Source organism: Spermophilus citellus, assembly GCF_964194105.1.
Source record: "Spermophilus citellus genome assembly, chromosome: 15".
Taxonomy (NCBI): domain Eukaryota; kingdom Metazoa; phylum Chordata; class Mammalia; order Rodentia; family Sciuridae; genus Spermophilus; species Spermophilus citellus.
In genome coordinates, this window is record NC_138195.1 from 65,612,695 (window position 1) to 65,638,209 (window position 25,515).

Here is a 25,515-nt window from a genome sequence, read left to right on the forward strand (position 1 = left end):
AATAGTTCTAAAAAGCCTAAAAGTGAGTAGGCCCAAGTTCATGAGCCTGGCAACCTGATTTTTAGCAAACTCCATCAAACCCCGATGAAGTCCTAAGCTCTCCCAATTTCCTCTAGCTATTCTCATTTCTGTCCCTGTTGGGAATTTGTTTTCTCCGGAGCCTCTATTCATTCTGTCTCCTTAAAAGCAGTTCTGATGCCGGCCTTGGTGTCTCTACCCAGATTCCCACTGGCCAGGCTACTGGGGTAGCGACTCAGATCTCCCAGCTCTGGTTCCAGCCTTTCTTACCTCATCCCTGGCTGCAAGATCCTGCCAGTCTCCTGTCACAGCCTGCTGTGTGACTGTCTAGAAAGCAAGGCCAAGCACAGGGGAGTCCATAACACCTGTGCTGCAGCCACCTTGGAAAAACTCCCTAATATCCACACACCAGGAAACTGTCCCCATTTTCCAAGTCCATTTATTATAAGTAACTACAACCCCTGATCAACATTCTGTGCTCACAGGATGTGAGCACACACTGGATCTGCCCTGACTGAAAACAAACTCCAAGAAGAAGAGCAACCTGCAGATGAATCATCTACTTACATATCAGTCAAGGAAACTGCTCTGGTGCACAGCCACCAGGATCCACACAGACTCCAAGCAATAAAAGAAACTGTTTGGATTTCATAAGGTATGTCCTAGTGACCTTTCATACTGGGAAACCAAGCTCAAAGGTTAGTCTACAGGCTGATGTCAATAATCAATGCATAAATGAGTAATGAGCTTTCACACTGACCTGAAAGCAGAAGGGCAATTCCAGGATCTACTTAGCACCCATTCCTATTACAGCTACTATGTACAACCTAGAACACCCCAGTGACGAAGGAAAGCCGGGGCTCAGGTGGAAATGGATTGGCAGAGCCAGTTACAGGTTAAGCTTTAAGAACCTAGTATTTCTAATCCTTGGTACTCAGAACCTGCACTCCTGTGTCATGTGGAAAATGCTGATTGCCGGAAGCAATCTCCTCACAGGTCAGTCCTGGGTCAGTCATTTCTAGACACCTGACCTCATATATGTCACAGACCTCTACTACTTGACCTTTGTGCCCACTTGGACGAGGCAGGATGCCACATCCATTATGCATGCTTAAAGTACCCGCACTGCCTGCACTTCCCCCCACACACCTTGTCACTCTAAATAAAACCTTCCTGCTTCATCACCTTAAGTGCACTGTTGAATGCCTGTTCAGGAAAATGAGAGTCCTGCTCTCTTGGTGTTAATGAGGAAACAAACTTCAGGAGGGCAGGCCCCCTGTCTAACTCCCTTACCAACACCTGTTTAATGGATGAGATGAGACTGTGGCTGCTAAGGCACTTCTTGAGGTAAAGCTCCATACGCAAGCAGGGCTCTCTGCCAATCAAAGAGGCCCCTCACACACCTGGAGCTAACACCAGAGCTTCTCTATCTCCTCATCTAGCAAAACACAGTAGTACCCCTAGAATACTGTGCTCTTTTGGATGAGCCTGCTGGCAAGATGTAGCAATGGTGGGAAGGACATCACCAAGGAAAGACACCTCAAAGAAAAGACCAGGCCCCTAACTGCTTAACAGTTCAAATGCCTGGCTGCTGTCCCTACTCACTCGGCACTGCTTTGATGCCCGTCTCTGCTCCACGTGGCAAATATCTGTAACACCAACTGTCCAAGATGGAGACAGTGAAAGGCATGCTGGGGGACAGGAGAAAGGGCCAGCCTAGGTAGAGGCAAACCAGGAAGAAAGAGGCAGCAAAAGGATCTTTGTTCAGAGTACCAGTGACCAGTTAAGGGACTCAGAGGGCCTTTTGAATCCTGGCATTTTTACATCAGCTCACATGACCAAAGCAGCCCCTAGCTTAGAAACATTCAGCTTTGTCCCTCTCCAGGTGGCCAGCGAGCTTGACAAACACAGCCCCGCCTGCCAATATTCTTTTTCCACTCCAGAGTCTCCCGTTTGAAACGCTCCTTGGCTCTACTAGTAACTTCTGTCCCCATCTCATTCTCAATAATGGTGACCAGCACTTACTAAGTGACTACCTATATGGTGGGCACAGTTCTCAGACTTGCATCACTGGATCATCTAATCCTCACTAAGTACTGTGAGGTAGGGACTGTGATTTTCTTCATTTTTTAGGTGAGGTACAGAGCAGAGACCTCTAGGACTCATGTGGGACCGAGGCAGTAGCAGGCAGCCTGAGAGCAGCCACCACACTCCTAGGCACTCTAAGCCCCTAAATCACCTCACCAAGAGAAGAGCCACCCTCAAAGAGAAGAGATCTGTCCCCAGCTCAGTCCCATCCAGCCTCATGACCTTGAGCAAATGGCTTTTCTGTTCCCTAGCTGACTCCACTGTGTAGATGAAGGAAACACGAAGATGACTACAACTTAGTTCTCATCAGGAGCACACAGCCTAGAGAGTAAGAGGTGAAACGTTTAGAGGACTTGCTCCGTACAAACTAAACAACTTAGCACGACACATGCCATAACAGACATTTGAGAATGAGATGAAACCATGAAACACAGCACTGGCTGCCTGAGAAGAGACACCTGCAAGGACCCTAGCACTGTGCCTTGCACACAGCAGGTGCTCCGTGCAGAGAACTGAAGCTGTCTCTGACCAGCACCTCAATTGAAGGCTGAGGACATAAAAGACCCAGCCAGGCAGTTAATTGTGCTACAGGTAGCACCTGGAGCCCACCACTCATAAGACCAACAATCCAGGATGCTGTCTCATGGTGTTTCTCCTCCAATACTCATGGAGACAACAGGCAGGATTCACTGCCTGTGATTATGTCTATCTCAGAATAAATGATGAATTTAGTTTTATAAGAATAAATGTTTAGGAATCTCTTGAAATCTGATGACTGTGCACATATCTTCTTAGAAACATGCATCCAGTCATTAACAAATATCTCTTGGGAATATAACCTATATCAGGCACAGGTTTAAGGACTTGGATAAAGATATGAAGTAAGCTTCTGATAAAATCAGAGGGTTGAACACCATGAACACCTCTTCTGTCTCCAACAATCCCACTAAAAGGAAAGTAGAGGAATTTATTTCTTAATGGAAAGGAGACACCAGCACACTCTGGGAGACAGAGAGGTGACCACCACGCAGTAGCTGTGTTAGGTTCCTACTGTGTCCATTCTCTACGTGAAGCCAGAAGGAAACCACTGAACAAGTGGCCAACTCATGGCACAGAGCATGAAGAAGGCTCAGGAACTGGAGGCACCAAGGACTCTCAGGGGAGAAGCAGAAAGGGGCCAGACAGGGGAGAGCTGGCTGAAAGTTAGTGCAAGGAGCAATCAGACCCAGATTCCTCCTGCAGTCTACTCAGTCCAGGGACTTCACTCCTCCAAAGTCCACTGTTCAGGCAAGTAACACCAGAGGCTCAGGATTCAGACAGAGTGAAGAGAGTCAGGAGAGAAGGTAGTAACTTTCAAGAGACAGAAGGACAGAGTGAAAAGCTGCAGAGCAAACAGGGTAACATGCAGCTGGATCCCCATCAAGGCTCCCAGAATGCACACAAGTCATGCTCCTACCCTCCCACCCCAACCCCAGCAAGATTCTCTCCAGGAAAACTCTGTCCTTGAAAGCCCCAGGGAAAAGATCTATAGGCACTGACACCTAGGTGTCACCAGCAGAAGAAACAGGGGCTCTCTTATCCTACAAGAAAATTATAAGCTCCTCCTGTGTCACAAGGATGCCCAATGACCATTTTAGTGTCCACCTTTAAGATATAAACAGACAGTGTAGGATCAGCATGCATGGAAGCATGGCTTCAGTGGGAAATACAGTAATCAAAGCAAGCACAAAGAGGCTTGGAGGAAACAGACAACGCAGGGAAGAGCAGAATACAACCAACACAACAACAATAACTAACAAGGAAATTGGTTGTGCCCATAAAACAAGAATAGAATGCTATTTAAAAAGGAAAGGGGGGTTGGGGACATGGCTCAGTGGTAGAGCACTTGCCCAGCGTGTCCAATATTGTTCCACCCAGAGTCCAATTCCCTGCACCACCACAACAACAACAAAAAAAATAACAGTGGGAGGCAGAGGAGGGGAGACATTTAAAGAATTAAGTAGCACTTAGAAAGTAAAACAGAGACTGAAGCTTCACTTCATGTAGAAACATGAAAGCAAAAGTAAGAAATTGAAAAAGGGCTTAGGATAAAGCTGAAGATACTCTCCAAAAAGAAAAACCAAAATATAATAAAATGGAAAACAGGAAGTAAAATATTTAAGAGTTATACACTCAATCCAGAAAGTAGAATATTTAGCTAATAAGAATTCTAAAGACAAAATACAGAAAATAAAGAAAAGGAAATTACTAAATACAAATATTTAAGAATATTTCCCCAAACTAAAGAATGTCTTCAGATCAAAAGGACATAAAAACACCAGCTCAATAATTTTTAAATCAAGGAAAATTGAATACAGAGAAAGCAAGAAGATCCTAAAAATTATCCATTAATGATGAAAAATCTGAATGGCATCCAAAATTTTTACATCAATATGGAACTTAGAAGAGAATAGAACAGTGCCTTCAAAATTCTGAGAGAAAATGTATTTCAACTCAAAATTCTAGATGAGTCAAACCAACAATCAGGTACAAATGTAGAATAAGAACATTTCAAATGTGGCAATCTGGAATGAAGGAATTCCACAGACCCTTTCTCAGAAACTCCTGGGAAAATAAATCAACAAAGAGGAAACTGAAAATCCCATCCAGAGCTAGGCAAGGGAATTCCTAGCAAGAGTCATGCCACATGGGCTTGGGTTATGGCTCAATGGTACGGCACTTGCCTAGCATGTGTGAGGCACTGGGTTCAATCCTTAGCACCACATATAAATTAAAAAAAAAAAAAAAAAACGTTGTCCATCTACAACTAAATTAAAAAAAAAAAAAAAGAGTCATGCCACAGGCCTAGAGGCCAATGGACAGGAACAGGAGAGGGCTGGAGCCTCTAGGAGGGAAGTCTAAGGAGCCGGCAGGGGACAGGAAATTAATAAAATGAAAATAAATATATGTTATAAATCAGAGATGATTTAAAATACTGTCAGAGACTCAGGGTATTAATAATCAGTATTAATAAAACTAATTTGGAAAAATGAAGCCATTATTAACTCAAAATACACAGATCTATAATCTCAGTAACTGTGGAGTCTGAGGAGGATCACAAGTTTGAGGCCAGCCTCAGCAATTTAGCAAAGCCCTAAATTACTTCAAAATATTTTTTTTAAGAGAGAGTGAGAGAGGAGAGAGAGAGAGAGAGAGAGAGAGAGAGAGAGAGAGAGAGAATTTTTAATATTTATTTTTTTTAGTTCTCGGCAGACACAACATCTCTGTTTGTATGTGGTGCTGAGGATCGAACCCGGGCTGCACGCATGCCAGGCGAGCGCGCTACCACTTGAGCCACATCCCCAGCCCCAAAATATTTTTTTTTAATGAAAGGGCTGGGGATGTAGCTCAGTGGTAAAGAACCCCTGGATTACATTTCCAGTACCAAAAAAATATATATATCATTATAGTATACTATATGGCTCAGCCATTGACACTATTTGCATGGTCAAAATAATGTACATATGGAATATCAATGTAAACGAAAACTGTGATGTGACCATACTGAAAGGATGAAGAGGAAGGAAGGGAAGTGTTTGTGGTGAGGGTAGGGTGGGTGTATGTGTGAGTGCGTGTGTTTGCATGGGGAGGGGGTCTTGTAAATATGATAGTAAAACAGGAGAAACAGCTAAAAGGGTTGATAGACTAATGGCCCCTCAAAGATGTCCATATCCTAAGCCCCAAACCTAGGAACATGGTTAGTTATGTGACAAAGGAGAATTAAGTTTACAGATAGAGTTAAAGTTGCTAATCACTGATCTTAAAATAGGAATGCAGGGCTGCAGATACAGCTCATGGCAGAGCACTTGCATAGCATATGAAAGGCCCTGGTTCAACCTCCAGTCTCACCGACACACACAGAGTCTTTATTAAAATAGGGAGATCATCCTAGATTATTCAAAGTCTTTAAAAGTGGAAGAGGCAACAAATCTTACTATTATATATAATTAATAAAATAAAAGTGGGAGGGGGGAGGGAGTCAGATGAAGATATGACTATGGAAGAAGCTCAGAGTGGTACAATTAGAGGACTCCACTAGCCTTCCCTGGAGTTGAAGATAGAAGAAGATGGCCCTGACCTAAGAATGCAGGCAGCCTCTAAGACATGGCACACATCAGGAAACAGAGTTCCCAAAAGGAAACGCAGCCCTGCTCATACCTTGAGTTTAGCCCAATGAGACCCTTTCCAGACTCCTAATCTACAGAGCTATAATATAAATCTAGGTTGCTTCAAGTTACTAAGTTGGTGGTGCTTTTTTCCTACAGCAACAGAAAATCACATTCAGTGACTGGGAAACAGGTCTCCAAGAAAAGGCCGCCGTACCCAGCCTGCCTTCTTTGCAAGCCTTTACATTTTTCTTGTAGTGGTATTTGACTTTTAAAATAGTGTAGGTAGGTAGATTGATCAATCTTTGAGACAAATTAAAATTCAAAAAGGAATGGAAATATTCTCTCTTCTCCAAGATCTCAAAATATGAGGGAAGAAACACACAAGGGAAACAGGCAGAAAGGTGAACTAAGTAGGAAATGCACATCTTCCAGATGTGCAGGGAGCCTTATAGGAGTAGTAGGAATCAGCCCTGAAAGGGAGAGAAAAGCATCTAGTGAGGGATAGATCCTAGCAAGAGGCCTGGCCTCTGGGGACATAGAAGAGCCATCAGGTAAGGCTGGGAGGTGGTTTTCAACCACAGCAGGTCTGAAGCATTCCTGACTACCTGGCATTTGCACCTGAGGCTTGGGGTCTGTACATACTTGAAGAGGGCCCAGGATAAACACATTCTCCTCAACCATCAATTGTGTTCAACAGTAAAGCAGCTTAAGTATTTTTATACTAAAAGTAACTAGATAGACTAAGACTAGCACAAATAAAGTTGGATATAAAACTCACATGGATTTTTAATATAAAAACTGGAGACTTCTAGGTGTCTCCTTCTTACAAGGCCCACTTTAGATCCTAAACTGCTTGCTGATTGCTGAACATTAAGACTCAATCTTCTCGGTAATTAATCAGAGTCAGAAGAAATTTATGAGGCTGTACAACATATATCAAAACATTTGGAATTTCATGCCAGCAACCTGTTGGTGGCTGCCCACCCTCCCAAGGTAGGCATAAGATATCCCTTGGATCCTACCCAAATAATCTTTAAGATGACAAACATCTCATTCATTTCCAAAGAAGTGAGTGTCCTGGTATAGCCCGGGGAAATGAAGAAAATCCATCATGGTAAATTCTTCCTTGCTCTCTTGGCTATGCCTGCCAGTCTCACGGACAGCACCAGCAGTACCCACACCCCTTATAGGACAGGCCTTGTTAAAGAAGATATTAAAGACACTCCTTCCATGGAAGAAAGTCAAGAAACAGAGAACATCTCTTGGGAGAGGGTGTCCCTTGTGGTTTACAATACAAGGGTAGAAACTCTTTCTATTGTTATAGCTGTTTTTGTTTTAAAAACAAGAACCACATGACAGAGACCTGGGATTTTTTTTTTCCACAAAGAGCCACTACTGACCACAGAAGAGGAGGGGGGAAAAAATCAATGGAAGGCCACACAGGAATAAAAAGCAATTTAATTGGGTTTGGTTTGTTTGTTTTGTGTGTAAAACACATCCACATTCAAGAAGTCTGAACTGGTTTTAAATTAAGAACAGAGAACATGAAATTTTAATGACATAATAAATATATTAAAGCACAGTACAAAGCTATCCTATTGATAGTAAAGGGAGGATAAGGGAGGAGGGCAAGGAGAAAGATATAACAGGAGAGAAAAATAAATGGATAAAGGAGGGAAACACAGAAAAGAAGGATAGGGCAGCCAAATCCAGTGCCACGCATCATGCTGTCCACACACCAACGCAGGAGCAGCTAAAGGATCCACAGAGACACTTCCGAAGGCCCGAGGAGCTGGCCAAAGGAAGTTACACTGCTCCTGGCCAGATGCTAGCTTGGAACGTAGACTTCAAAGTATCATCACCTTTGATTCCTGCCTTTGAACAGTTAATGCTCTGGTTAGCCACTGTTCCCAGCTCTTTAATTGCTCACTGAAACATCCTGAGACTTAGCTCAGGTCACAGGACAGAGCTCCCCCAGATGAGCTACCATTCAGCAAACCAGTCTCTCTACTGAAAAGGGGATACAGGAAATGCTCTCTCAAAAAACATGACAATTGTATAAACATACAATGAAATTCATAGGAGAAAACCATGGAAAATATTTTAGTTTTGTATTATTAAAAAAAAAAAAAAACTGGGACCTCAGCAGAACATTTGCCAGCATCACCAGCAGCTCACCTGATTCCCCACATGTTCAAGTTCCATGGGCCCCAGGGGAGCTAAAGCCTTGACACTAAGCAGGCTCCACCATTCTACAATCCCATCTCAACAGGAGAGCTCTCAAGGGGACTCTCCAAGTCAGGCTCAATCAAGGCTGGCCTCTCTGTCCCCCCACTCCACACCCTCCCTTGTCTAAGCCAAGCTGCTCCTTTCCTCACTGCAAGGGCACAGAAATGCTCTGCTCTTTCAAGGCTGGCAGTGCCTTCCCTTTCAAGCTCCATTCCTTTCTCCTCCTCCCAGCTTGGCTCCTGTGTCTTTTCCTTGCCAATGAACTTGTCCACAACCTCCTACCTTCTCTTGTCTGTTTCTCCTCCGGCCTCCCCCTTCTTCCTGGGTTCCTACTTCCTCCTCACTTTTCCCCCTCCCCTTCCTAGACTCCTCTCTCTCAGAGGAGGAGAGGGATTAACAGATATATCTAGAATAGGGGACCAAGAACCTACCCCCCTGGGTTCCTGCTCCAGATCTGCATCTCACCAGCTGAGTGACTTTAGACCAATAGCCAAGCCTCCCAATTTCTCAAAGTCCTTAGAGGGGGGCTAAATGGGTCAATCACAGAGGTCTCTTCCAACTCCCATATCCTTAATATCTGAATGTTCGTTCTGTGCAATCAGAAATAAAATAGTGAATTGAACATACATGGGCATGTTTTGTGTACTGACTTCATTTCCTTTGGATACATACCCAGAAGTGGTACAGCTGATCGTATGGGAGAGAATTAATTAAACAAATTCCCTTTCCTAACATTCCCATTTACAATAGCCTCCAAAAGTAAATAAATAAATACCTAACAATAAACCCAACTAAGGAGACAAAAAACCTCTACAATAAAAATAACAACACAGGGGCTGGAGTTGTGGTTCAGTGGCAGAGCACTTGCCTAGCATGTGTGCAGCACTGGGTTTGATCCTTGGCACTACATATAAATAAATGAATAAAATAAAGGTTCATCAATATCTAAAAATAAAAATAATAAAAAAGAAAAGAACAACACAAAAGAAAGAAATTGAAGACAGGGCCAGAAGGAGGAAAGACTTCCCAAATTCATGGATGGGGAAAGTTAATATAGTTGAGATGGCTATTCTATCTAAAGTGATCTATAGATTAAATGCAACCCCCACTAAAATACCAATGACTTTCCTCACAGAACTAGAAGAACAATCCTAAAATTATATGGAAATACAAAAGACCCTGAACAGCCAAAGCTATCCTGAGCATAAAGAGAAGTGCTGGAGGCAAAATACCTGATTTCAAAGCATACTACAGAGCCATAGTAACAAGAACCTGGTATTGGCATAAAAACACACTTGTAGACCAGTGGAACAGAACAGAGGACCCAGAAATAAATCCACATACCTACAGTTGGTTCTCAACAAAGATAACAATAACATACATTGAAGGAAAGCCTCTTAAACAAAGGGTGCTGAGAAAACTGAATATCCACATGCAAAAGATTGAAACTAAACCCCCATCTCCCTTGTATAAAAGTCAACTCAAAATGGATCAAAGACCTTAATGTAAGACCTGAAACTTTGAAACTACTAGAAGATGTAGGAGAAACATGCCAAGATATTGTCAGAAGCAATGATTTCCCGAATAGGACCCTAATAGCTTAGGTAATAAAAGCAAGAATTGACAAACAGGATTACATTAAATTAAAAAGCTTCTGCACTGTAAAGAAAACAACCAACAGTGAAAAGACAACCCACAGAATGGGAGAAAATCTTTGCTAGTTACTCATCTGACAGAGGAATAATATCCAGAATATATGATAAACTCAAAGAACAAAAGAACAAATAATCCAATAAAAAAAAACGATTTGAATAGACATTTCCTAAAAGAAGTACAAATGGCCAATAAATATATGGAAAAAATGCTCAAATCAGGAAAATGCAAATCAAATTTCTTCAGGATTCTATCTTACCTCAATTAGAATGGCTATTACCAAAAAAAATGCTGGTGAGGATCTGGAAGAAAAACAACCCTTGCACACTATTGGTGAGAATGTAAATTAGTACGGACACGATGGAAAAATAGCACAGGGATTCCTCAAAAAATTAAAACTACAACTACCATTCAATCAGCTGTACCATTTCTGGGTATATATCCAAAGGAAATGAAGTCAGCACACAAAACATGCCCATATTTATTGCAGCATTGCTCCCCATAACTAAGATATGGAATCAGCTTAGGTGCCCACTGACAGATGAATGAATAAAGAAAATATGGTATGCATAACAATGGAGTGTTACTTAGCCATAAAGATGAAGGAAGTCATGTCATCCATTTGAAAACAAATGGATAAAGAACATTATGTTAAGCAAAATAAGTAAGACACAGAATTAAAAGTATCCCATGTTAAAAAAAAATCCAAAAGCAAAGAGGGACTATTAGGAAAAGGGAAGGGGATAGGGGGAAGGGGGAAGGGGATTGGGGGAAGGGGAGAGAGGGGAGGGTAGAAGAGAGGGTGGACATGATCAAAATATTGTGTGTATGGAAATGTCACAATGAAATCTACTAATTTGTACAATTAACATATGTTAACAAATTTTTTTAAAAGGAAAGAAACTCTCTTCACAATCTGTTATTCTACCTTCACCTTCCCCAGATAACCTCCCATGCTGAGGGTCTATGCCTCTGACTCTGGGCCCTTCCGGTTCTGAATTCTTTACATACAGTAAACCTCACAACTCACACTAAGCAAGGAAAAGGTGAATCTGAATCCGACAGTGGCCTGTGTCCTAGAATGCTTCTTCCAAGCCATTGCTCAATACTGTGAATTTAGCATCAGATTAGCAAAAAAAGAAGGAAATCTAAAAATGCCATCACAAACTGTACTTGTGAATCTAAGGAGAGTAATGCTATCAGGAACCCTGGAAAATTGTTTGTTCTAAAGTCCTCTGCTTTATCAACAAGGACACTGATCTAGGAAGCAGAAACTACTAGCCCAAAGTCCAAAGAAGATGGATGGCCAAGACCAAAGCCAACTGTCCTACCTCTGGTCCAGAGCTCCACCAGCTTTTTGAGACCATCCATTCCTTTTTCCCACAGGCAGGTTAAATCCTGAATTACTAATGAGTGCCCTCTACAGCAAATCTACTTCCACATCCAGGGAAGGGTCCAGAGCTAAGTTGGGATGACCAAATGATTACCAACCCTACACAATAGAAGCTTTCTTTCCTGTGCCTGCCTTTTCATTCTCTGCAAAGAAAACCCAGACTCTGCTATCTGTATTTAACTCTATTTTGGAGAGGAGAAAGAGGAGAGAGCTGAACAGTTCTTTGTTCTGCAAGAAACATTTGTTCATCCTTTCCCAAACTCCAACCCACCCCCAATATTAGCAAGCTCTTTTAAAAGTTTACATACACTCTCCAACTGCCACAAATGAAAGCAGGTAAGAGAAGGATGGGTGTTGTATGGAAGATGACAATGTCTTCCAACATCTTCACCCCACTAGGGAGAGAGCACTTCATTTCAGTCATTCTAATTCCCTGGTGGGAAATCAGCAGATCCAGTTATCACAGGGTCCTTCAGCTGAGTAAAGTGCTCTCAGAAAACTAACCTTTTCCTAAGCATCTACTCCAACAGTGCCCAGGGCAAAGAGGACAACAGACCAGCTATTCCCTCCTTTCCCCTCAGGCCAAGAGGGAGACCTCAGGGCTCAGCTGGCAAGGAGCTATTTAAGGCAGCATCAAGAGGGTGGGGCAGATAAATGCTGTTAGCATCCTCCTACTTCACCCCTCCCCCTCACAGCACACACACTCACAGTCATCTACCTTATGAGTCTCTATAGTCTGAAGCTATGTAGTCTCCAAACATCTACCTGATGTTTTCTATTATTAATGCTGCCATCCCCCTCTGCTGTCCACCCCACTTTTAATCTACCACCCCCTTCAATCACCACCAAGCTTCCTTTCCAGCCACAGAATTGAATCTAAATAGAGCCCCAAACACAAGGAGAGTGGAGACAGACATTCCTAGTCTTCACCTAAAAAAGGGGAAAAAAGAACTCAGGGATGGGGTAGGGAGATGGTGTCAGAGGCCAGATATACTAGAAAGGTTCCATGAGTCTCTAAATGAACCTCCCTCCTACTGACAGTGAAATCAATTCGAGCAATTTCAGCGGGTCGGCCCTGTGACAACAGGAGCATCCCAGCACTCAGTGTTTAACACAAAAATCCAAAGCCTTAGCCAGAACATGCTGGGAAAACGGAGGGACTGGATAAAATGAGCCACGCTCAGTGGGATCCCTTCTGCTTTTATGTAGCCATGTAATAGCGTAATAAATTCTGTCTGCCCGAAGAAAGCGTGCACTGGTGAATTTCAAAGCCATCTTACGACAGCGGAGGCACGGGGATGCAGAATTCGACAGTACATTCCCCCATGAAAGGAACATAATGACTTTATGCCTCTTTTCCATTCTATCTTGAATGTCACTACCGCTCATCAAGGAAGCCAGGTCTGAAAGAAGCAAGGTGGGAATGCCCAGGGAATTCAGAGAAAGGGATGGCTTTCTGTCCTTCTCAGTGATGAGATGACTAGCAAGATGCTGTCAGCCACTCCGGGAGATGAAGGAGCATGGGAGGGATGGGCAGGCACGGTGTCCCCGCACGCGCACACTCGCGCGCATACACACACACACACACACACACACACACACACACCGGCCGCTGGTTCAGGCGGGTTCGGGCCAGACGCCTTGTCCTTGCGCCCCTCAGGCCGTCCTCTGCTCGAGGGGATGCTGATGAATGAACACACCTGAGATGCCTCCATCCTGCCGCTCGCTCCCTCCTCCTTCCTCTGGCTGCTGCAGAGGAGCCCTTCGGTAGTTTCACTTTACAACACAAACCCACCGGGGCTTTCAAGTCTCCTCCACCCACCCATGTTGCAGCCCAGCCCGAGGCGGGAGGACCTTCTCTTCTGGCAGTGGCCATGATCGCACTACCCCCTACCCACCAGAAAAAAGAAGAAAGAAACCTGGAATGCCCCAGGTCCCCTGCATGCTAGGGAACTTTCCGTAAAGGACTGGAGATCTACCGGGCAAGCATGACAGACCGTTGGGTCGCAGGGACCACAGCAGTCCCCGTGACCATGGGAGGATGTTCTGGAGGAGGGGGATCCCCCAAGTCCCTCCAACAGCTGGCCCTTTAAAAAGCACTTCCTTGGAGCGCGGAACAAAGGCGCCGCCCGTGGGGGCCGGGCAGGCGCACACCCCCTTCTCCGCCGCCCGGGAGCGGGCGATCGCTGCCCGGCTGGCCGGCGGCGCAGGCTTACCTTGCGGGTCGCCGGCGGGCGGGCTGCTCGCGTCCTGCCCCACTCACACTACACGCTGCAGTTGGCCCGGCTCTGTTTTTCTGGGACTCGGCGCTGACTTCACCGACTTTCCGCGGCTGGCCAATGGGCTGCGGCGCCCTGCCCCTCATTAGCATGCCTCTGGAACCGTCCACTCTGGCAGCGCCCAGGGGGCGTGGCCTTGCCCGGCCGTGACAGGAAGGGGCGTGTGCGCCAATGGGAGGCGAGGTAGCGCCCGCCGCCCCGCCCGCGGCATTGTGAGCCCTGCGCGGGCCCGCGGGTCTCCGCTGAGAAGGCGCACGCTCGCACCCAGTAACCCTTTCAGTCCGGAGCCAACTTTGGTCCTTCCAGTCTTTCACAGGAATCGCCCTCAGGGAGCTGGAGGAACCTTAGTCATAAAATAACAGCTAATGTGTTTTGACTACACATAAATTATTTTACCCCTAGACTCCAGTTTGCTCATCTGGAAAATGGTCCAGTAGTTCCGATTTTAAAGAATGAAGATTAATATAGTTTAAGGTTGTAAAGCATTTAGATTAGGTCCTCCACATCGTGCTCCATCAGTGTTTGTTGCTATCATTATTACACTTTGTACCAGCCAAGGTACTTAATTTTTCCTAGATATTTTCTCATTTGATCATCATAACCTTATATGAGAAATCCCATTACTAATCCCTATTTTTCAAAGCAAGAAAAACTGAGGAATGTTTAAATAGCTTGCCCCAGGTCACATAGCAAGCAATATAATCAGGATTTGAACTCGGGCTCTGAGCTTTCCTATATTCACATATAGCCCTGGGGTGACTGGTAAGGTCTCTATCCTTAGGAAGCTTCCATTTTAGTGAGGAAGAGGAACAAAAGAAAGAGATCATCTGCAATGTGAAAGCAGAGTGAATAAAATGAAACACAGTCGTGTGAGGAGGGAAGGTCACTCTGAGTATTAGATTATGTTCAGAACTAATCACTGTGCTTGCATCCATTGACCTTCTCCATTTCCCTTCAGAATTATAGAAAAGGGAAACAGAGAGGGGAACCAGAGAAGAAAAACTGATTGCTCAAGCCAACAAGTAGCTGGTCTGGAACTTGCTTCCTCCATGCTAAACTTTCCACATCCCTGGAAGTCCCTTTAAGTAGGGCAGTCACCCCTCAGGCTGTCTTTGACAAGGCTCTTCAGCTGCAGCATATTCCCACTAAGGGCTGTGTGTGGTGGGGTGACCTGTTGACTTGCTGACTGCACAAGCTGAAGGGAAACCCATCTGCAAAAATTCTTAGATGTCAGGGAACAGTGGACAAGTCTTTGCTGAGCACTTGCTGTCCTTGGGTATGAAAGCAAAAAATGAAAAAGATTAGATGACTCCTAGCTATGTGGAAACTTATTCTATAAGCAAAGAGACAAGCCAATAGAACCCTGAGCCCCTGCCTCCCCCAACCCATGCATCTTCCTGCTTTGCAAAGAACACTTCCCATCTTCTATTAACTTATAGCACGATTTAAGCACAACAGTTTTTTCTAGGCTATAAAGTAAAAGCGGCAAATATTTACTGTGCACATCTAGTCTACTACACACTGTACTGTGCTTGTGCTAAGAGCTTCACTTGTACTAACTCACATGGCACAACAATCCCAGGAAGAAAAACTATCATTATTGAGAGGTGGAAAATAAGAATAGAAAGAAAAGTCAGCAAATTCAGGGCAACATTGTTTAGAATAGTAAAAGGAAAAAAAATAGAAAGAAACAAAAATCTTTTTTAAAAACTCCAAATGTTCAATTAGAATGTGTTTGTTAGAGAACTAACAGTATAACTATTTGACAAAATGCCATACAGCCATGAAAAATGAAAAAGTTTATTTGACACTTTTTTTTTTTTTTTGAGATGGGGGTCTTACTGTGTTGCCCAGGTCAAACAGGAATTCTTAGGTTCATGCAACCCTCCTGCCTCAGCCTTTTCAGTATCTGGAGTTACAGGCATACACCACCATGCCTGGCTATTGACACTTATCAGCACACAAAGATGCTCAAAATAAACTATTGAATGAAAAGGTAGTTTGAAAACTGGTTTCATTCAACCCCATTAGAATTTTTCACATGGACTTGTGAGTAGTTATTTTTGCTTATCTTTATTGTTCTGATTTTTCCCTTTCATAAACGTCTATCAAATTGTTTCATGAAAATAAAATGAAATCATTTTAAAATGAAAAATCCAGATTCTATCCGGGGAGACTGAATGTACAATCAAGGCCATCTCTGTAAGTGGGAAGTTATCTCAAGGAATGTGAAGTCCAACGTCTTCAAGTCATACCTCTGGTGGTTCCAGGTTGTGTAACTATGACATTTCTCATAGTAAAGCAAAACATTATCATTAGAGTGTTTGAGAAAAATACTGGAAGGAAGGAAGGGAAAGGAATAGGGGAAAACAGGAAGAAAGAAAATTCATTCCTACTATCCTTCAAGACTCATCCAAAACGTCTCTCCCAAGAAGTGTTCAAAAATGGCTTAATAACACTTTAATGCTAAACGCCATTCCGGAATCATCAGGTGTGATTATAACAGTTCATTTCTAGCTCCAATCACTCACTGATTCCTCTGGGGAGCAGGCCTCTTGCTATGCACTGGAGATAGGATGGTGAGAGCAAGACCAGGTTCCCTACTTTGCACAGGGAAGCATTGAGGAAGCCGAGGCCAGGGCTGTTTGTGTGAGGCAGGGTCTGCTCCCTGGTCAGGCAGCCTGTGCTGAGAAGGGTCCCACACTTGGTTTAACTCCCTGCTCTCCTCATCTTGGAATTCATTTTTTTTTAAAAGGGGTCCTGCATTTTTATTTTCCAGAGGTCCTGTAAATTTTGTAGGCCATCGTAGTGTACAAGTGACAGCCTAAACTAAAGTGTGGGGGCACTCCACTCTCCATCTCAATCACTTCTCTCTTACCACGCAGACTCATTCGTGGTTCCCCAGGGAAATGGGAGGGCTCCTGCTTCCTGGCCCTACAGCGCTCCATTTCCTCCTTTCTCGTGGAACTTACCATATTTGGCATGAACTCGTGTGTATTTCTGTGTAGTCTTATTCCTCATTCCCTCTCCACTCCAGGTTGTAAATTCTATAAGGTTGTGGCTTGTGTCTGCTCATCTCAAGTGTTTAGTACTGTGCTTTCACACACTAGTAAAACTGTGCTTAAGTGTAATTTAATCTTATTAGTAACTCCTCATTTTCTCTTCATGTGCATCAGATTATTCCCAGCAGTCTTTCCACTGTTAGAGAGAAATAAAAATATGAAGCAGGAGAGTTGTGCACACAAACCAGTATCGTAAACATGCATTAAGCAGCATCCCTCAAGCAGGCCATATGTGTGAGGAATTTGGAGAGGAGGGAGCAGGATTTTGAGGTGGATACCTGAGTCCTCAGCCTTTCCTCCATCTTCAGGGTCATGCAGGTTGGGATGTGGGAAATAAACTAGCTCATCTAGAGATGGCAGCAATACAGTGGTTGAGGCTGCTGACTCCAGAGGAGCAAGACAGCTGGCAGAATCCTGGATCCAGTGGCCAGTGGGGAACTCTTGACAAGCTTCATTCAGATGCAACAAGGGGGAACACAACCCCTCTAAGGTCCACTTGCAAACCATAGATGAGACGGTGCAGTGTAAAGTACTTACACACTTTCTGATACATGAGCCCTCAATAAGTGGATACTATTATCATTACAAGGAGGCAACATTGAGAAACATACTTACTTAAAATGCTCCAGTTTTGGTAACTTGTTTCCCCAGTTACCCAACGCTGGACCATAGGTATTTTCAGGGACACCATGCTGCACAACGCCAAGAGAGAAGAAAATTGAATGAGGGAAAGGTTTAGCTGCTGTGTAACTAAAAACACCGGGAATGATTTATACCTAATTTATTTCATAGCATTTTAAAGAAAGTGAAGCAAGTAGTGGAAAGAACAAAACTCCCTGAAAGAACTGATTCTCTTGTATCTTACTGATTATGGAAAAAAAGTTAACCTATACACACATGCCTGAGGGCAAAGAGCTGTTTTGAAATTGGAATGATAAATCCAAGACTTCCAGCTGCTTCAGGAAAGCTTGATGAGATGGGTAGAGAGTAGTCAGGAGATGTCTGTGGGACCAGATAGAAAACAAGAGGAGCAAATATAAATCAGTAACCACAAGACTCTGGTTACCAGGCCTCTGTTTATCTATCTAAAAATACTTGCTCCTGCCGGTAGTGGTGGTGCACACTTGTAATCCCAGCGACTATGGAGGCTGAGGCAGGAGGTTTGCAAGTTCAAAGCCAGCCTCAGCTACTTAGCAAGGCTCTAAGCAGCTTAGTGAGACCCCATCTCAAAATAAAAAAATAAAAAAGGACTGGAGATGTGCCTCAGTGGTAAAGTACTCCTGAGTTTAATCCCCAGTACCAAAAAAAAAAAAAAAACAAAAAAAAAAAAAACCTTGCTCTGACATGTCTGGTATTGTTCCTTAGATGAAATCATGAGTACATATAGACCCTCCAGGGGCTGGGAATATATCTCAGTTGGTAGAGTGCTTGCTTCACATGCACAAGGCCCTGGGTTCAATCCCCAGCCCCACAAAAAAATAAATAATAATAATAATAATCTACCCTCCAATAATTGTATTTTACCAACTGTGCAAGGTTTGGCTTGGAGTTTATTTTATGCTATCAGATAATCAAAATAAAGACATTTAATATGCTAACCTAAGGGGAACTTTGGGAGAAATTAAAAGTACAGAATGTATCCATGGAAAAATCTGCCCTAGGTTGGGGGTTGGGGAAAGGGACAAGGGGAGGGGGCAGTCTGGAAGGAGCTGCTGAGTTCTGCTTTTTCTGACTAAGTATTATGGTTTGGATATGAAGTGACCCCCCCCCTAAAAAAAAAAAAGCTCATGTGATAGACTATTCAGGGATGTTCAGAAGTGAAATGATTAGATTATGAGAGCTGTAACCTCATCAGTGGATTAATGATTTGAGCAGATTACTGGGTGGTAACTGTAGGAAGGTAGGGCATGACTGGAAGTCACTGGGGGCATGTCTTTAGGGATTATATTTTGTCCCTGTTTCTATTGAGCCACATCCTCAGCCCCATATTGTATTTTATTTAGAGACAGGGTCTCACTGAGTTGCTTAGCGCCTCGCTTTTTGCTGAGGCTGGCTTTGAACTCACGATCGTCCTACCTCAGCCTCCTGAGCTGCTGGGATTACAGGCGTGCTCTACTATGTGGCTTTCTCTCTTTTACCTTCCTGGCTGTCATGAATTAAGGGTGGCTTTCCTCTGCCACTCCCTTCCACCGTGATGTTCTGCCTCACCTTGGGCCCAGAGTAGTGGAGTCTGACCATGGAATGAGACCTCTAGTACCTTGAGTCTTCTAAGTTTTTCTCCTCGGGTATTTTGGTCATAGTGAGGCAAAGCTGACTGACACATGGGACAGGGGTGTCGTGGGTTAGAAAGTGCTGAGTTTACTTTAGAAGACTTACTACTCTAAAGTAAGTTAGTTAATGAAGTGTTTATTTTTAGAGTTGTTGGATGCAGCTGACAGCTTTAAGAGAGGCATTCTGGGTAAGGCTTGAGAGGCAAGGGAAGGAACCCAGGAGAGAGGAATAAAAAGCAAGAGAGAAGGGAGGCACAGGGAAGGGGGGTACAGCACGAGAGAATGTGAGAGAGCAAGAGAAGCCATTCTGAATAGACAGGGAAAAACATGACTTCCGAAATGGGCAACTAGCCTGACTGAACTAACGTAACCTTAACAAGGTTAAAAAATCAACAACAATGATGTTAAAAGAATAACCGACATTCTGGAAGCACTTGGAAGCTTGTCAGAGGAGGCAGGAAGAGTTCACTGATGGAACTCATTTCAGAGGATCAAACTGATTCACATGGGTGCTCTGGGGTGGTTAATTACACTTCTTGAGCATTTATCAAGGGAAGGGCAGAAGGGGAAATGGCTGGGGCACCCGTGGAGTTTCAATCCCTTTGCATTACCTTAGCAGGTCTGTCCTGTCTCTGAACTTGCTTGCCCTGTCCCAACTCAGCAGTCTAAAGCTTCAGTTACCTCAGCCCACCGGCTTGGTCGGCAGTACAGTGATCCTCCCTAGTCACTAGGCCATGTCACTTAGGGATCTCTCCACCTGCTTCCCCAGCTGTCTGAACTGAGTGATTCATCCAGGCACACATAGGCTGTCTCTAAGAGGAGGCCTGAAAAATTCACCAGTTTTCAGGGTTGTGAGGAGCCCCCTTTAAGTTGGCAATTGTAACAATGCTTGCATGACCCACCTGTTTATCCAGCTCTCTCTATAAGAAGGAAATAATCTTGGCCGGGAGAGCATGTTGTATAGCCAAGGGAATAAGGGCACTGGACAAAGATACCTATTTCTATCTCCTCCCTTATGCCAAAAGAACCAAGGACTTCATTTGACCTTGAAGTGGAAGTAGAGCATGACTAGACAGCAAGCTAGAACTAGGTCCCCAGAAACTGTTTCAACCCAGCTGCCATCTCCAGAGAAGGGTTATCCATGATGAATCCTTCATCAGCAGGAGAGAAATGATCCCTGAGGGGTCAGTGGTGGCCCCTTTGCTTGGACCCAGTGTGATCCCTGATCCATACATTAAACAATGTTGCTCCAAACTGGTATTCAAACCCCAGGCTTTGGGTGGCTGCTGGGTGGATGAGGCCCACTCTTTGGTTCCAGAGGACACTACACCTGGATTAGGGTTTCGAACACCCAAAATGTTCATGGAAGGCGGGAAGCAGAGCCAAACAGGTAGTCCTGGGGTTGTAGAAAGAGAAATCTCAAGCCATTCATTAGCCACTCAGCTTCAGATTCTCTACTCTGAGCTGCAGAACCAAAAAAATGAGGAAAGTCCCACCTTCGTGATGCTCAGTGTTGTAGGAAAGATATGAATACATATTCGTCACAAGATAACATGGTAGACACACCCGTCAATAATCCAGAGTTTCATAAGGTTGTTCAACCCCATCACCTATCATTCCAGAACATTTTCATCACCACAAAAAGAAGCCCTACACCTACCTGTAAGGAGTTGTTTTCCATTTCTCTTCTTCTCCCAGTCCCTAGCAACCCCTAAGATACTTCTTGTCTATAGAATACCTATTCTGAGCTTCTCAAATAAATGCTATCATGTACGACTTTTGTGTCTGCCTCCTTTCATTTATCATAATTTTTAAAAATATTTTTCTTAGTTGCAGATGGACACCATACCTTTATTTATTTATTTTTATGTGATGCTGAGGATCAAATCCAGTGCCTCACACATGCCAGGCGAGTGCTCTACCACTGAGCCACAACCCCAGCCCCTAGCATGATGTTTTAATGGGGAATGTATCAGTACATTTCTTCTTTTATGGCTGAATGATAGTCCATCATATGGAGGACTACAATTTGTTTATCCTTTCATCCCTTGGTTATTGCCACTATTGGGTTATTATAAACAATACTACTAGAAACCTTCACATACCAATTGTTTTTTCAATTTTTTTTAGTTGTAGATGGACAAATACCTTTATTTTGTTTATTTATTTTTATGTGGTGCTGAGGATCAAAACTCAGCACCTCACACACGTGAAGCGCTCTACTGCTGAGCCACAACCCCAGCCCTTCACGTATCACTTTTTTTTTTTTAAAGAGAGAGTGAGAGAGGAGAGAGAGTGAGAGAGAGAGAGAGAGAGAGAGAGAGAGAGAGAGAGAGAGAGAGAGAGAATTTTTTTTTAATATTTATTTTTTTAGTTCTCGGCAGACACAACATCTTTGTTGGTATGTGGTGCTGAGGATCGAACCCGGGCCGCACGCATGCCAGGCGAGCGCGCTACCACTTGAGCCACATCCCCAGCCCACGTATCACTTTTTAATGAACATATGTTTTCAGTTCTCTTGGGTACTTACCTCAGAGTAGAATTGCTGGGTCATATGGTTACTCTATGTTTAACTTTTTAAGGAACTGCCAAATTGTTTTCCAAAGCAGCTGCACCACTTGATATTGATGCCAGGGACATATGAGGGTTGCAGTTTCTTCACATCCTCACAAATACTTGTTACTGTCCATCATTTTTATTATAGCCATCTTAGTGGGGATGAAGGGGTATCTCATTATGCTTTTGATTTGTGTTTCCCTAATGACAAATGATGTTGGGCATCTTTTTATGTCCTTATTGGTCATTCATCATCTTCCTTGGAGAAATGTCTATTCACATATTTTGACTTTTTAAATTGGAGTATTTGTCTTTTCATTGTTGTGTTGGATGAGTCTCAGTGGAGGGTATTTATCAGGGACTGGGGGTAGAGGGAATGTGTAGAGGGATGTTGATTAGAGAAACCTTCCTGGAGGAGATAATATCTGACCTAAGGCCAGGATGGCTTGGAAAAGCAGATTAGTTATTCCTTTATGCAACAACTACTTACCTGATTTTCATTCTTTCTGGCCTTGGGATTGGTAAATACTGATCCAGTCCTTGCTCTGGAGGAAAGAATTAATTATATCAGTTTATCCATAGGTAAACTGAGGTGGCTTCACCCTGAGTCTTCTTTATTAGTTTATGCCTTGGGTCTCAGCCTGTGCCCTCAGTTTTTTGGTTACCCTTGGATTTAACCTGATGCTCTGCTGAATAAATCTATGTGGTTATTTATCCCTAGTAGTTGCCCTGGAGCTAGCTGACTGGCTAGGCCTGCAGGTTCTGCAGGATACTCTATCCAGGATCAGACGTGGTGTTTCCAGATCCCTTCCCCACTTTCCTGAGCTAAACTGTTCATTCCAATCAGGTCTCCCAAGGACTGAGTTGGCTTCCAAACACAGAGGGCATCAGTAGCCCTCCCAGGAAACACCAAGACAGTGGAAAAGACCTGCATTGATAGTCTACACCAGTATATTACAATTTTTTTACAAGTAGGTTATGAAACAGCATGTATTTCATGGTTTTATTTTTAAAATAATTCTGCATGGAGAAAAATTTGGCAAGTAGAAATAAAATTTAATAGAGATGTCAAATATTTTCTTTTTACTTATCAATAATTCGTAAATTTTTCATGATTATATCTTGCTAGTATATTGAAGGGAAAATAAACTTAGTACCAAAAAAATTTTTTTAAAACATCACTCGGTCTTTTGTTTTATAAATGTAAATGTATAATATGATGCTTTTGATATTTGTGGTCTTGGAAAGTTCATAGTCATGTTAGTTGCTAATTACATCACCTGGTACAGAAGGTGGTTTATAAACATAGGTTATTTATTTACAAAACAGATAATCCTCCCTTCTTCCACACATTGGCGAGCCATGCCTCTCAGTCTTAGCCACCAAGTCTTGGCATTTACCAGCCTCTGGGAGCGTGAAACCCTGGGTGAGGGAGTTCTCTTGGCCTGGCCTACAGAAGCTTAGACAAGAATTGCCACAGAAGCATCAAAACAATAGAATGTGATGTCGTGGGCATCCCAGGGGGAAATGATGTTAGATTGAAATGCATTTTTGCATCATTGATTTTCCCTGCTGATTGAGCCCTGTTTATCTCATTTGGCAGATCAGCCTCAAAGTGCATGAACTATTTGTGCCTCATTAGTTTCTAATAGATTGATTCTGCTAGGATTGCGAATTGGCCATCTTGAATTGCAGCCTGCAGAAGCCAGTTCTGGCTCAGCCTCAGGGGCACAGGAATCCCTGCAGCCACCACCATGGGGGGAGAGATGGGAGAGCTGTCGTCCTAAGGCTACAAGGACAATAGTGCCTTAAATCTTTTCTGGAACCAAGCAGGATAAAATATGGACTTGTAACGAAGCAAAGGGGGGTCATCTCTGCTCTCTTTTCTTTCTCTGTCATGTATTCTTGATATCTTTCTCCTCTTTTCCCCAGTCTTTCTTTCACTTTCTCACCTTAGCCCTCTCTTTAACAGTGAGAAAAATAAAGAGAATATCTCTATTGTTTTATTTTTGGTACCAGGGATTGAACCCAGGAGCACTTAACCACTGAGTCACATCACCCCCCCCCCAGGCCATTCCCCCTACCCTTAATTTTTTTTTTTTTTAATTTTGAAACAGGGTCTCACTAAGTTGCTTAGGGCCTCCTGCAGTTGCTGAGGCTGGCTTTGAACTCACAGTCCTCCTGCCTCAGCCTCCCAACTCACTGGGTAAAGAGAACATTTTTAAAATAAAAAAAAAAATAAGCAAAGTTGAAGACTACTATATAAAACAGTGGATGCTTAATCATTTGCAATGTAATGAACATAAAGAAAGCAGAATATAAAACTGAAAATAATATAATGACATTGTTTTAGAAAAAGGATAAAAAAGAAAGATTTAAGGAAAAAAGCAAGCTAAAGGCAGATAGCAATAGCTTTGGGTGATGGAGATATGGATGATATTAATTTTTTTCTTTAAACATTTCTGTTATTTTCAAAATTGGCTAAAATGATTAAAAGCATACTTATCATCAGATTTTTATTTTTCTTTCAGTACTGAGATTGAACCCAGGGCCTGGCACATGCTCAACAAGTGCTCTAACACAGAGTTACATCCCCAGTCTTTTAAATTTTATTTTGAGACAGGATCTTGCTAAGTTACGGAGACTAACCTCAAACTTATGATCCTCCTGCCTCAGCCTCCCAAGTAGCTGGAATTACAGACAAGCACCACTGTACCAGCTCCTCAGAAAATGTTAATATAAACCTATAAAGTATTAAAATAGTACTTGTACAAGTCATAAAAGGAATCCATTCCTTTCTTTAAGCAAAGTGTATTAGCTTCTGCCAGTTAAAATAACAGAAATCTAACTTGTGCTAATTCAAATTTAAAAAGGGAAATGTATTCACTTGGTCAATAAAATGCCAAGGATAAACCTGTTTCTATCATTGGATGCAGGTACCCAAGAACCATCTTCAGGTCTCTCTCTTCTCACCTTTGACTACTTTTCTCTAGGTGTCGGCTACTTCCTTGTCTACTGCAGCCCAGACCACCTTTATCACCTGAAGGGGAACATAGTGGTCCCAGATCCACACCTTGCCACTTCTGAGAACCCACAAGTTCAGTAAGATAAATACTGGGAAAATACTTCAACTAGACTGGTCGGGATTATTGAGACCATGATCATTCATTCATAGAATATGTGACTAGGGAAGTGGCTGACCTGGGTCACGAGTCACGGTTGGGAGTGGAGATGAAGGAGGGAAGGGATGAAGCACAAAATCACCCAAGCAAAAAAGTTCCTAAGACACAGCAGTTTCCCTGCAGAGTCACATGATCTAGTTAAAAAGTTGGTGAGCACAGAAAAGGTTAAAAAATAAGTCAATACAAGGGATACACAATAAGTTCACCCCAATAAAATAAAAGATGGCACAAGGCAGAAACATAATTAATTACCAAACAATAGCATAGACAGGAAATCCTGGACCAGAGAAATTCAGGGCCAGAGTGATCTGAGGAAATTTCATAGAAGAGAAGAGATGGGAGCTGTGTCCAGAAAGATGGTAAGGTCTGGAGAACAGAAAGAAATGGGAATATCAGTCCAAACTAAGGGAATGGCCTGGGCATAGTCATTGTGAGGATCAAGTGCAAGATGTATGAGAACAGAAAAAAAATGTGAGTAGTTTTAATCACAGGCTAGATATGTTTATTAGGGTTAGACTGCAGTAGCCTTGAAAGCTGATATGGTTTTGAATTTTATGGGTAGCCTAGAAGAGTCACCAAATGTGTCTAAATAGGGAGTGGCACACAAGGACAACCTGTCTGGTGACAGTAGCAAGAG

General features: G+C 43.1%; 1 protein-coding gene across 50 annotated transcripts in view; it reads right to left on the minus strand.

Moving 5' to 3' along the window:
- The window catches only part of SORBS1 (sorbin and SH3 domain containing 1), a 234,952-nt gene extending 221,068 nt beyond the window's left edge, over nucleotides 1-13,884 (minus strand). For all 50 annotated transcript variants that reach the window (XM_081267226.1, XM_081267217.1, XM_081267205.1 and 47 more), the window contains exon 1: nucleotides 13,746-13,884. The gene's annotated coding sequence lies outside the window, so the exon portion shown is untranslated. The remainder of the gene's footprint in view (nucleotides 1-13,745) is intronic.
- Nucleotides 13,885-25,515: the final 11,631 nt, after the last annotated feature.